Raw genomic sequence first — 11,609 nt, forward strand, 5'->3', positions numbered from 1 at the left:
TGATCTTCTGGTTTTGACTCATGCCTCTAACTCCGGGTGACAACTCTGGTAAGACCCTCAGCATTCCCTGATTCTGGTTCCCTGCTCCTGATTCTGGTTTGACCTTTGGCTCTGGCTTTTGGCTTCTGATTCCAGTTAACCCTTGGCTTACCTTGTCTCCAGCTTCAGGTTCTGCCCCCAACTCACCCTGACTTTGGCTACAGCTTTCTAATCCAGTTCCAACACCAGACCCCCTCCTGAGCCCAGCTCCCCAAGGAGCCATTCTGAACTATACCCGTATTTCAGGTAGCTAACCCCTAAGATAGACTGTCCATAGCCTGAGACATAACAGGGTATATGTGTTAAGTGAGGAAGCTGATTTTGTGCCCAGAATAGCAGCAGTGGCATTTCTATTCAGGCAGCACTAAGAGAGTCAATTTTTTTTATTGTAATCTACTTGATTCCTGCTAATTGTTCTTCACTCAACAGATGTTAAAGACCCGCTCTCCTTTTTATTGGTCTTAATGTTCTACTAATGAAGCTGCACTTTCTTCAGCAATTCTGCTGAAGATTTTGCAATTTAACTATTCCTGGTCTCTCTTCTCCCATTTCACAACCTTCAGATTTTTTTAGCACTTTTCAAAATCCTAGAACTGACTGGAAAGTCCAGCCTTCAGAAGCAACTATGGTTTCAAGCTGATAGCTGTGTAGCCAAGAGCTGCTGACAGTTCAGCTAAGAAGGGTTAAAAAAGTAGCTTTTTGCCTGAGCAGGACATGAAGGGTGAGTGAACAGATGCTTATGTTCTGCCCCTGCTGTATGCAGCCATAACTCTGGAAAAAATCTAGTTTTATTTTTTCCCCCTTCATTTTGCCTTTCCAACAATAAGGTGCATCTCTTATTTGGGTGCCTGAGGTATGAAGGAAAATATGGTACTAATTCACAAAATTCCCAGCCTTACACTCTAGGTACTATACTTATTTAAAACTTTTATAAATTGAAGCATAAATCAAAACACACAGAGCTATACCTGACTACTCTTATTAATCTAATAATAGCTACAAAAAATAATAGATTGTTGTTCTTGTTCCACTGTTTAATTAATCAAGATTAGGATTCCACTGCGTTACATGTTGTACAGATATGGAGACCTGACATAAGCTTTGCCCCTGACAGTTTGTACTTAGTTTAAGAATGGAGCTGGCAAGACAGTATGACTAATAGTAGAAGGGCAGATAAAAGTGGACAAGGGGAGCCTTCATGTAGTCTTTATATACTTGAGATTTGTTTTTCAAATATACAAGCCTCTCCTATTTCCTATTTTTGATATATAAATACTGCTTCCTGGCATTTCTATGTGACTTTTATTATCTTCTGATGACGCACTGAGGAAAAAAAAAAGAGCAATAGAAAGAAGAATAGGGGAAAGGGTGTAGATTAGGGGTTCTCAACTTCTATAGGCTCAAGGCACCCCTTTCAAAATTCCACCCTTTTAGTTTTCATCGTTTTGTTTTTTTTACTACAGAAAAGGAATAAGGAAATTTTTTGGTTGCAAAGAAAACAGATGACAACAGGTTGGAATGTTTTTGACACTACAGATTGCTATTTGAAATCTCTGGGTTTATCTTGTGAATCATGTTTGCATACTAACAGTGCTGGCATTGGGTGGCACTCCATGAAAGGATCTTGAGGCACCCCAGGATGCCACAGCACCCTGCATGAGAATCACTGATTTAGATAAAGGGAAGAGAAAGGAAAAAAAGAAATGGTTGAAGAGAAGGTGGATTGTGGGCTGAGTGCAGGAAGAATGATGAGGGGGGAAAAACACTAAATGACAACAGAAGAATCTTAGCCTGAAGACAGCAAGGGCAGTTTGTGCTGCAAGAAGTCTCTGATGTTCTAGTGACCTTCACTGCCACTGGGTCTGGTGCTTCCCACAATCCATCCACCCTTCACCAATATCTGAAAGAAAAAGCAATAAGTCAGGGGGGTAACAAATCCAGGCACTAGTACATCAAAAAGTGGGGGGAAAAATTGTATAATCTTTGTACACTCAAAGCGTATCCCTTTTTCAGCAGCCCACATTCATTTAAAGTAGGGTGCAAACTCATTTGGAAATTAATACTAGGGGTGTGCGAAGCAGGCCCTATTCAATTTGAATTCCAATTTGGCCCGAATTGGAGACTGTGATTTGATTCATTGATTCGGATCATTGTCCCTGATTCAATTGGGCCACATCCAAATCTGAAGATTTGATGCTGATTTGGAGAATCAGCAATTCAGCCACAGACACAGCATTAAATGCTTTTTTTACATACCTTGAGATACCAGCAGGGCTTGTGAATGCTGCAATGCTGAGGTACATGGAGCACCCCACAGGAGTGCCATATGCGCAGCAGTGAACCTGGAAGTGGAATGAAAGTACTCCTGGTCTGCTTCCGGGTCTGCCAGGGAGCGCGCCGAGGGACACCCCCCCCCATATCCCCCTGGCTCGGTAATCAGCCACGGGGGACCCCGGGTGCCCCCCCAAGCCCAGGAGGCACCAGTTGCTGAGCCGGGGGGGGGGGGCCCACAAACTCCCGCACAGGGGGGGGCCCCACATGCTCCCGGGCAGACCCAGAAGTGGACCAGAAGTGCTTCTAGTCCTCTTCCAGGTCTGTAGCCAAGTGCACTGGGGACCCCCTGTGGGATATTCCATGTGCCCCAGCGTCGCAGCATGCAGGAGCTGCCTGGTACCTTGAGGTATGTAGAAGAAACATTTAAAGCTGTGTCTATGTCTGAATCACTGAATCTTTCCAAATCTCTCCAAATCAATTCAGGAGGTTCCGATTTGATTCAGAGAGAATAACGGGTCCTCTGATTCAATTCGGATTCAGAGATTCAGCCACTGAATCTCTGCCGAATTGAATTAGGAACTGAAACTTTGCACAGCCCTAGTTAACACCCTCTCCCCTTGCCCTGCTGCTCATCTCCGTTTTCCCTGCTTCCAATTTTAATCACCGGGGGCAACTAAAAACCTTGATTTTGGCAGCAGATGGAGGGGGAGGCAAGCAATACTAACTCCCTGGGTCACAGACCACACTAAACAGTAAGTCCAGCAGCTGCAGGGTTTAACATCCCTGCTGCAGGGTCTCTGCCAGCCATAGTAATAAGCATCTCAGGCTGGATTGTGGTCTAGCCTGTAAGAAACCTCATAGACCAGATGAACCTATGGACCAGATCTGGCCCATGGTTCACATGTTTAACACCCATGATTTAAAGCATTAGCTTGAGGGCTTCCAATCATCCTAGTGGAAATATGCAGAATTGTATGAGAAAAGCTATAGTTTCTGGGTAACCAGATGCCAAATACTTTAATCATCATCAAAAAAGCCAAATGTTGGATCAAGAAGGCTTGTGGCAGTTTAGGTATTGGTTGGGGGGGACTTTAGAAAAGAGATTTCACAGCTTTATCATCATACTTTCATGGTCCAAATTTCTTAAGGAGAAACTTGACATGACTCAACTGCAGTTGCTGCAGAATAAAGCAAAGGAAAGGGAACAGTATTCTCAATGGAAATAAAGCATATTTCATGTTAGTCGACTAACAATTTGTTTATTCCAAATGAATTATTCTGCTAGTTGTTCAAGACTTCATAGTCTTCATTTTTCTATTCTGGTGATGCAATTATTATGTAGGTGGAATCACTGCTATAAATGAATTTCTTTCTCTGCATGTATCAAAGCAGTGGTAACCCAAGTGTGCCTTACATGCTATGTGTAAATGACAAAGAACAGGAAGGAGGAAAATTAATTAAAAAGTGATGATATCCTGAATCAATTGTTTTCCCTGGGTGTATTGTATGCTTATAGACTTTTTTCTGCTCTTTCTTGATGTTGTCTTTTAGAAAAAATAAAACTGCTACTTGAATTGCTTTCCCAATTTTAAGACTACTGTGCACTCCAGCCTCTAACAACATGCACTTAGACAAAATGCGCTGTTCTACTGAATTTCCCAAGAGCCTCTTAAGAGAGTTTTCTGATAAGCAAACTAGTTTAAAAATAAAGGAGACTGCCAGGATTTCAAGCTAAGAGTTTGTTTAAAATCAATGGGAAAATTAAAGTTAAAGTAATTTTGGACTTTTATATAAACAGACATTATGACCCACATTACATTTCTGTTAGATTTTCAGCTCCTTTCTATAGTGCATCTATCACCTGTAGGAAAAAAAAAAACATTCTTCAAAAGATTTTTTTCTATTAATGCCTTCCTCTGTTCCAACTGATGTTGGTTCAGATAAAGGGATATATATTTCACTGCAAGGACACTACTATGAGTTTAACTGTGTTTCCAGCTAAAATAGCTTCTAACATGATTAAATGGGAAATAGATAAAATTAGAACTAGGAATGGACATATTTGTTCGAACTTGTTTGGCAAGTCATTTATTCACTGAAAATTCAGTATTTGTCATCTAAACTATTTACACATTAACCAAATAATTTTTAATAAAAGGAAAAGGCAGAGTATTTATAGAATGAAGGAACATAGAGTAAGAGGCACTTGAATGTGTGCTCCACTTGCACCCTTGTTGCCTGGTAATTTTGGCACTCTCTCAGGAGGTAAGAGAGACCATTTAATTTATTCTTATGCATGAGGAGTACCCTTCAACTGAACTGGTGGCATTCTACTTTTTCTTCTTGTGTCCTGTCCGAGATTGCTGATGACAGATATTTAGCAGAATTCACAGATTCATTAGAATCAGGGCCATGACGTGAGCATTTCTGCTATGGCCATTATGGCAATTGGAACCACTGGTGGGATGAAAAGGAGAGACTACCACAGCAATGCTTTGTTTTGTTTTAAGTGAAATGTTTGTACTGGATAAAAATAGCCACTTAGCTTGACTCAAAAGCATTTCTTTTTTTCTTTTTATTTCAGTGAAATAAAACCCCCAAAAAATCATTTTAAGTCCCATCAAATTTTTTTCTTTAATTCAAGGCTGTACTAGAAAGAGAAATAATTATTCATACAGTTTTACTTACAACATGTTTTAAACATGATTCTAATCCCACATGCATAGGTGCCAACTTTTATTTTTGCTGGCAGGAGGCCTAAGATAATGGACATATGGAAAGTTTTGCACATTTTGGGTGACAGCCCTCTTCCTGAGGGGGACCAGGGCCCTTGGGCCCCACGTACTTGGCTCTTCTGCCCACATGCACATTGGCTGGTCAAATTGCATAAGAAAGCATTATAGGTGAATGTGTATTAAAGTAGGCATAGGTGAGTTTCTCACAATCATCTTTCTTGAAAACCTTTCAAGAAAACCAAAACAATTGTGCTAGTCGGTGTGAATGAAGATTTGTGATTTTTGTGAAATGACTCAAAATAGTTAATGTTGGAAAATGAACTGGAAAATCCCTACCCAATAAACAGATAAAGTCTGGTAAACATACATGTGCTTTCCTATATGATCTAGAGAGAGAGAGAGAGAGAGAAAAAAAATATTCATTTTTTCAGAGACTCAGACACAAAGTCTGCCACTCATAAAAGTATTCATAAGATAAGCAACGTAAAAATTCAAACTAATTTCTTCTTTTAGTTCTTTCCTTCCATTTTCATGCTTTTTACTGACTATCATGAAAGGAATAATCTCCAAAGCAAGCTATGAAGAAAACCATTTCCTAAGGAGCGATATCCTTGGTTTTTATCCTATCTCCCTCAAAAGAAGAATCTTTTAATATAATTTGCAAATAGTGCTTTTGGAGGCAAATAGGTTTTAAAATGTTGAATGAATAACAGCCCTGATTTATGCATATTAGAAGGTTTATAAGAGTGTCCTACTAGCCCATTTCACATCTGGGGTTCAAATGTTGCCCTACTTAAGTCAATGGGATTTTTCACTGGTCAAACAGAAAGTCTTTGCAGGACTGGAGCCTTTGCAAACTGGGATAGTGCAGAGAAATCAAGTAATAAATGTTTCTCTTCTGAATTTCATGGACAAAAAGCAATTGAAAGGGATGACTTGTTCACATCTCTGGCAAACAGCTTGCTGCTGCAGCTCTATTTATTAATTCTGCAGTGAGTATTTTATAGACGCCATGCAATGCCAGTTGAAGGTTACCACTGTAAAGCAGCAAAATAGATGAGTGTACTACAAAGTCATTGACAGTTTATTTTAATTCTGTTGGAAAGAGCAACTTGTGCTTTTATCATCCTTTGTATCTGGCAAAGGTTATGGTTTATCTGAGTTTCACAAAGTGCCGAAGTGCTGAGCAGATCCCGCCATTGTCTCAGTGAATACTGAATTGAATATTAAGTCCAAGATCAAAGCTTTGCATCAGAAAGCAGAAATGTAACCAAACATTGCAGAGCTGGGACATGAGAGTCTCTGGAGCTAGATGGGATTGTTTGATTTAACAAGAGTATGAATCTGATCCTTTAAATGTTTCCTACAGAAATGTTACTGACTCCTTTGACTGTTTGACAGTAATTTCCTGCTAGTCATAGTTTAAAATGAATTACCATAGGCTAGCCTAGTAATGTAGAATGATCCATCCCAATGATCTGTGTTTGGAAACAACCTCAGGGTTCCTGCTCCCCTGGTTGCTAGAGACCATGTACATCCTTAAAGATTAAACATATGGCCTTCTAGGGGCTGAATTGATTGTACACATGCCCCCTTGTATCAGGTAATGAAGTGAAAGACAAGAAGAGGGAGCATCAGAGAAGCAGAAGGCTTTGCCCTTCCAGGTGGTAAATGAATGCTGCCAGGGCAACCAAAACAGCTGGAGGAGAAGCTTTAATAGTGTAAGGCAACAGTTAACTTCTAGACTGAAAAAATGAATGTATTCATTCTGCAAAATAATGCCTGGAGAATTTTGGTCAACAAAAAAAGAGAAACAAAGAAAAAGGATATATTCTTTGAATAGCCTGAGAAACAAATAAAAGGGAGCTCAGGAGAAATGGATGTACATCACACATCAGATTTTGAACTCAGGCAGGTATAAATTGGGTGTAATGCCACTGAAGTGAGTGGAGTTCTATCAACATAAAGACTGACATAGATATGCTTAGCATTTCAGATCCTGGAATTGACCCAATTTGGGCTGCTGGATAGAAGCCTGGCTGTACTGTATAGAAATTTAGATTGGATCCAGATCCAACTTTTCAGCTCAATCCTAGCTTTATAATAGTCCTCATTCAGAACACCAAATGGAAAAGCTATAAACTTATACGAGCTAATCCAAATTTTGATCTGGGCTCTGCAAGTTTAACCTGTCTCTTGTTTTTTCAAGGACATGCTGGGCATTTTTCCATGTGTTCCCAACAGCACCAGCACTTTTAATTGATAAGCAGCACTAATTGAAAGCACCCAGCACTGCATCGGGAACAGGTGTATCAGCGGTGCAGCGCATGTCAGCACTGAGAAAATGGTGGTGGTGCACTTTGAACTAAAGCACATTGACCATGTTTTAGTTCAAAACACACGTGCTGCACCGCTGATACACGTGACACGCAAGGCTTCCAGCACACATCTATTTATGTGCTAGAATAGACTCATACACATCCCAGGATTCCGCTCCAATGTGCTGGAAATCCAGCTTGTCAGAGCAGACTTGATTAATCAAGTGTCCATTGTGGATTAAGTGACTCTTGTTCATAGTTATGGATGAGCCAGAGGAGGCGGAATTATTTAATGCCTTTTTTACTTTAGTCTTCACAAATAAGGGCAACTACCAGATAAGGAGTACAGTTTGCTGCAAAGAAAGGGAAGGAGACAAAGAGTCTAGAGTAGTAAAAGAGCAGGTTAGGGATTATTTAGGGAAGACAGACATTTTCAAATCTGCAGGGCTGGATGGGATGCATCCTAGGGTACTGACAGAATTGTTGGAGGTAATTTCAGAGCCATTAGCAATCATCTTTGAGAATTTGTGGAGGTTGGGTAAGGTCACAGATGATTGGAAAATGGCAAATATAGCATTCATTTTGTTTAAAAAGGGAAGAAGGAGGATCTGGGAAATTACAGTAAGTCCGACCTCAATACCTAGAAAGATCATGCAGCAAGTCCTCAAGAAATCTATTGTGAATCACCTAGAAGAAACAAGGTGATCAGGAAGAGGCAGCATGGATTCACTAAGAGCAAATGATGCTTGACTAACCTTATTTCTTTCTATGATAAGTTAATGGGTTCTGTGGATGGGGAGAGAGCAGTGGGTACCTTGACTTTAGCAAGGCCTTTGACACTGTTTCCCAAGGCATTGCCATTAACAAACTAAGGAAATATAGGTTAGAGGAAAGTACTGTCAGGTATATAATAATTGGTTGGATCATCCTGGTCAGTGAGTAGAACTCAATGGCTCAATGTTTAGTTGCAAGGAGGTATGAAGTGGGGGTTCCCAGGGTTCTGTCTTATGTCTGAAATTGTTTAACATTTTCCTTAATGTTGATGATGGGACTGAGTGCATGCTACTTAGCAAAGTTGTGGATGACATGAAGTTAAGTAGAGTTACAAACACTTTGGAGGAAAGAGCTAGGATCCAGAATGACCTGGATGGTCTGCAATTGGGTGAGATTCTACAAGGACAAATGCAAACTCCTGCACTTGGGATGGAATAATTGCATGCACAAATACAGACTGAGGAATAACTGCCTGGGCTGCAGTACTGTAGAGAAAGACCTGGGGGTTGTAGTGAGCCATAAACTGAATATGAGCCAACTCTGTACCCTTGTTGCAAAAAAAAGGCAACAGACTGGATTGTATTGACAAGAGTGTCACTTGCAAATCAAGGGTATTGATTCTTTCATTCTATCCAGCACTGGTGAGGCCTCACCTAGAGTACTGTGTCCAGACAAGACTTATGAGGAAAGCTGAAAGAACTAGGGTTATTTATTTTGGAGAAAAGAAAACTGAGTGGAGATGCAATAATCTTTAAGTATGTAAAGGGCTGTAATAGAGAAGATAGAGATGGGCTTTTCTCTGTGGCCATGGGATAGCACATAGGACTAGCAACAATGATCTTAAGCAGCAGCAGGGCAAATTTAGAATGGAGATATTTTCTGACTCTGAGCGGGGTCCAGATGGAACAGGCTACCTGGAGAAATTGTGAAATCTCCAGTCTTGGAAATTTTCAACAGCAGATTGGACAGACACTTGGCTGGAATAGTTTAGTCAGGTATGATCCTGCCTTGAGCAGGGGGCCTGCTTTGAGCAGGGATAGATGACCTCATGAGGTCCCTTCCAGCCATACTTTCCTATGATAGCAATTGCCAAAAATTACATGTCCTGCCATGCCAGGCACTCAGCATCTAGCATGGCAGGCTGCACGATTTTTTTGGATCTAGGATAAAATTCCTCAGATCCCACTATGCATCCAGACCTATAGAAGTTACACCATGAAGCCCAAGGTTGGGGACCATTCCCTATGCTGGGCTGTATGGCATGCATTTCAAAGTGCCCCTGTAAATGTAGCTGATGTGTTTGTTCCCCAAGCACTGGCAAATTTAAAGCCTTGTTATGCATCATCCAGGCTTTAACATAGCATATGTTCAAATAAAAGTACAATATAAAACAGCCAAAAAAAGTTTCACATGAAATGTCATTTTTATCAAATAGAAAACTGGTTGACCACGTGGAATATTACAATTTATCATATAATTAATGTGTTAATCACACGATCAATATAATGCCTACCAGGGGCGTAAAAGAGCCAAATCAACTTTTAGATTTTTCTGTTCCACATTTTACAAAATTTAAATTGAGTCCCTCATAACTGAACTTGAACATCCTCCACATTGTTCCCAGACTTCCAGAAGCTCCTAGTTCAGGTTTCTCTCTCCCTAGAAGCCTACAACATGATGTCTTGCTCCTCTTCATGTCAAATACTCATTTTCCTTATGCCTTTCCTAGCTCTTAAGGAGTCCACTCTTTGTAGGCATGTTCATTAGGTCACAGAGTAATAGCTGACTTTTAACCATGAAAATCATGGTCTACTCTATTGAAAGCCACCAGACATCACGTAAATCTCTCCTGCCTCCACTGCTAAACCAGCTTTATGATTCCCTGTGAGTAAAAAGTTTTCTCAGGCCCTTTTGTTGTCTCGAGGAACCTGCAAACCCTTGGGCTGCAGTAAACTTCATTCTAAAATCCCTCAGCGGTGAATAGAGAAACTGCAAATATCTTTCACCCAGACAGACACATTCATTCGTTATATAACTGTTGTCAGCAGAATAAAATTATTAATTTTAAAAGTCAGCATTTATCACCAATTGCCATACAATGCTATTTACAGCAACTCCTGTATGTGCTGCAACACCCCCCCCCACACACACACACACACACACACACACACACACACACACATGCACACACTCTGGGTACATCTACATGTGCACTTTGCTACACAGTTGCCTAATTAACTCCACAAGAAAGTGTCAATGTCTACGTAGCGGCACTATTAGGCCACAGTAAACTAATTAACTCTGCTGAAGATAGTACTGCCCAACACAAGTACTATCCAATAGCAGAGTTATTTAGTGAGCCACAACATACATGTTGACGGTGACTGGGGCTAGCTGGGGGATGAGAGTGCTACAGTGTGGGGCTGCCTGCTGGCTAGTTATAGTTGCTGGAGATACTGGGGTCAAAAAAACCCATGCTGAAAAAAAGTGGGGCAGTGCACATGGTGGCAGTGCACGTTGCTCAAAACCAGCCTGGACAGCTGGAGCCACACTCCAGCTGCTGGCCAGGTTTTCTGTTGTCCTGGGAGGACCCCAGCATCCCAGGTAAGGTTACTGGGTCCAGCACAGTTGCCGGCCTCAGCCTCCCCTACCCTACCCAGGGTAACCTGCCATGCACCAGAGCATACATGTCATGGGCATTCCCCAGGGACACATAGCAGCAGCCCAAGGTGTCCCCAGGGAAACAAATGCCTGTGCTCATCTTATTAAACAATAATTAATAACAAGCTCTGTGTCATAAATAAATCACATTCAGCTACATGAGCTAAATGTGCAATTCAAAAATGGGAAAACGTGTTCAAGAATATCATCTACAGAGGAAAAAGTCATCATTTAAAATTAAGTCCCCAAGGTAAAAGATATTGTTTGCAATGTATCCAAATGCTTAGGGGTGACTAATGATCTCCATCCGCTCCCAGGTCTAACAAAAAAGAATGCGTCTTCAGTAGTTCTTCCCAGATAAATTATGACTTCAAAGAAAAGTGTGGCTCCATTCACAAAATAGGTCACTGACAAGAGCTGTAGGGTGAAAGAAAACTGCAACAAGCAAAGAAATATGGAAAAATGGAAAGCTAATTTACTCAGGACTCCTTTGTGGTATACAAAAGTGATCCTTAGTTTATTCTTATTTCCTCCTGAGAACTTTTATGTGCATTGAAAAACTGTGACAAGGATCCAATGCTTTGGGAAACAACTAAGAGTTTGGTTTTCTTTTTAACTTTTGATCTTTCCAACAAGTTTTGGCTGGAATCTTCAAAGAGTCCTAAGGGAATTAAATACCTCCAAAAAAACAAAACACCCCCCTCTATTGAAAGTCATTTGGTATGCAGTCCTAACTCTTTTTAAGTCCTAGTGTGTATGGTTTTATATATGAACAGAGAGTTGAGAGACTGAAAGTAATTTGTTTCAG

This window comes from Alligator sinensis, unplaced genomic scaffold (genome assembly GCF_000455745.1).
Source record: "Alligator sinensis unplaced genomic scaffold, ASM45574v1 scaffold609_2, whole genome shotgun sequence".
Classification (NCBI taxonomy): Eukaryota; Metazoa; Chordata; order Crocodylia; family Alligatoridae; genus Alligator; species Alligator sinensis.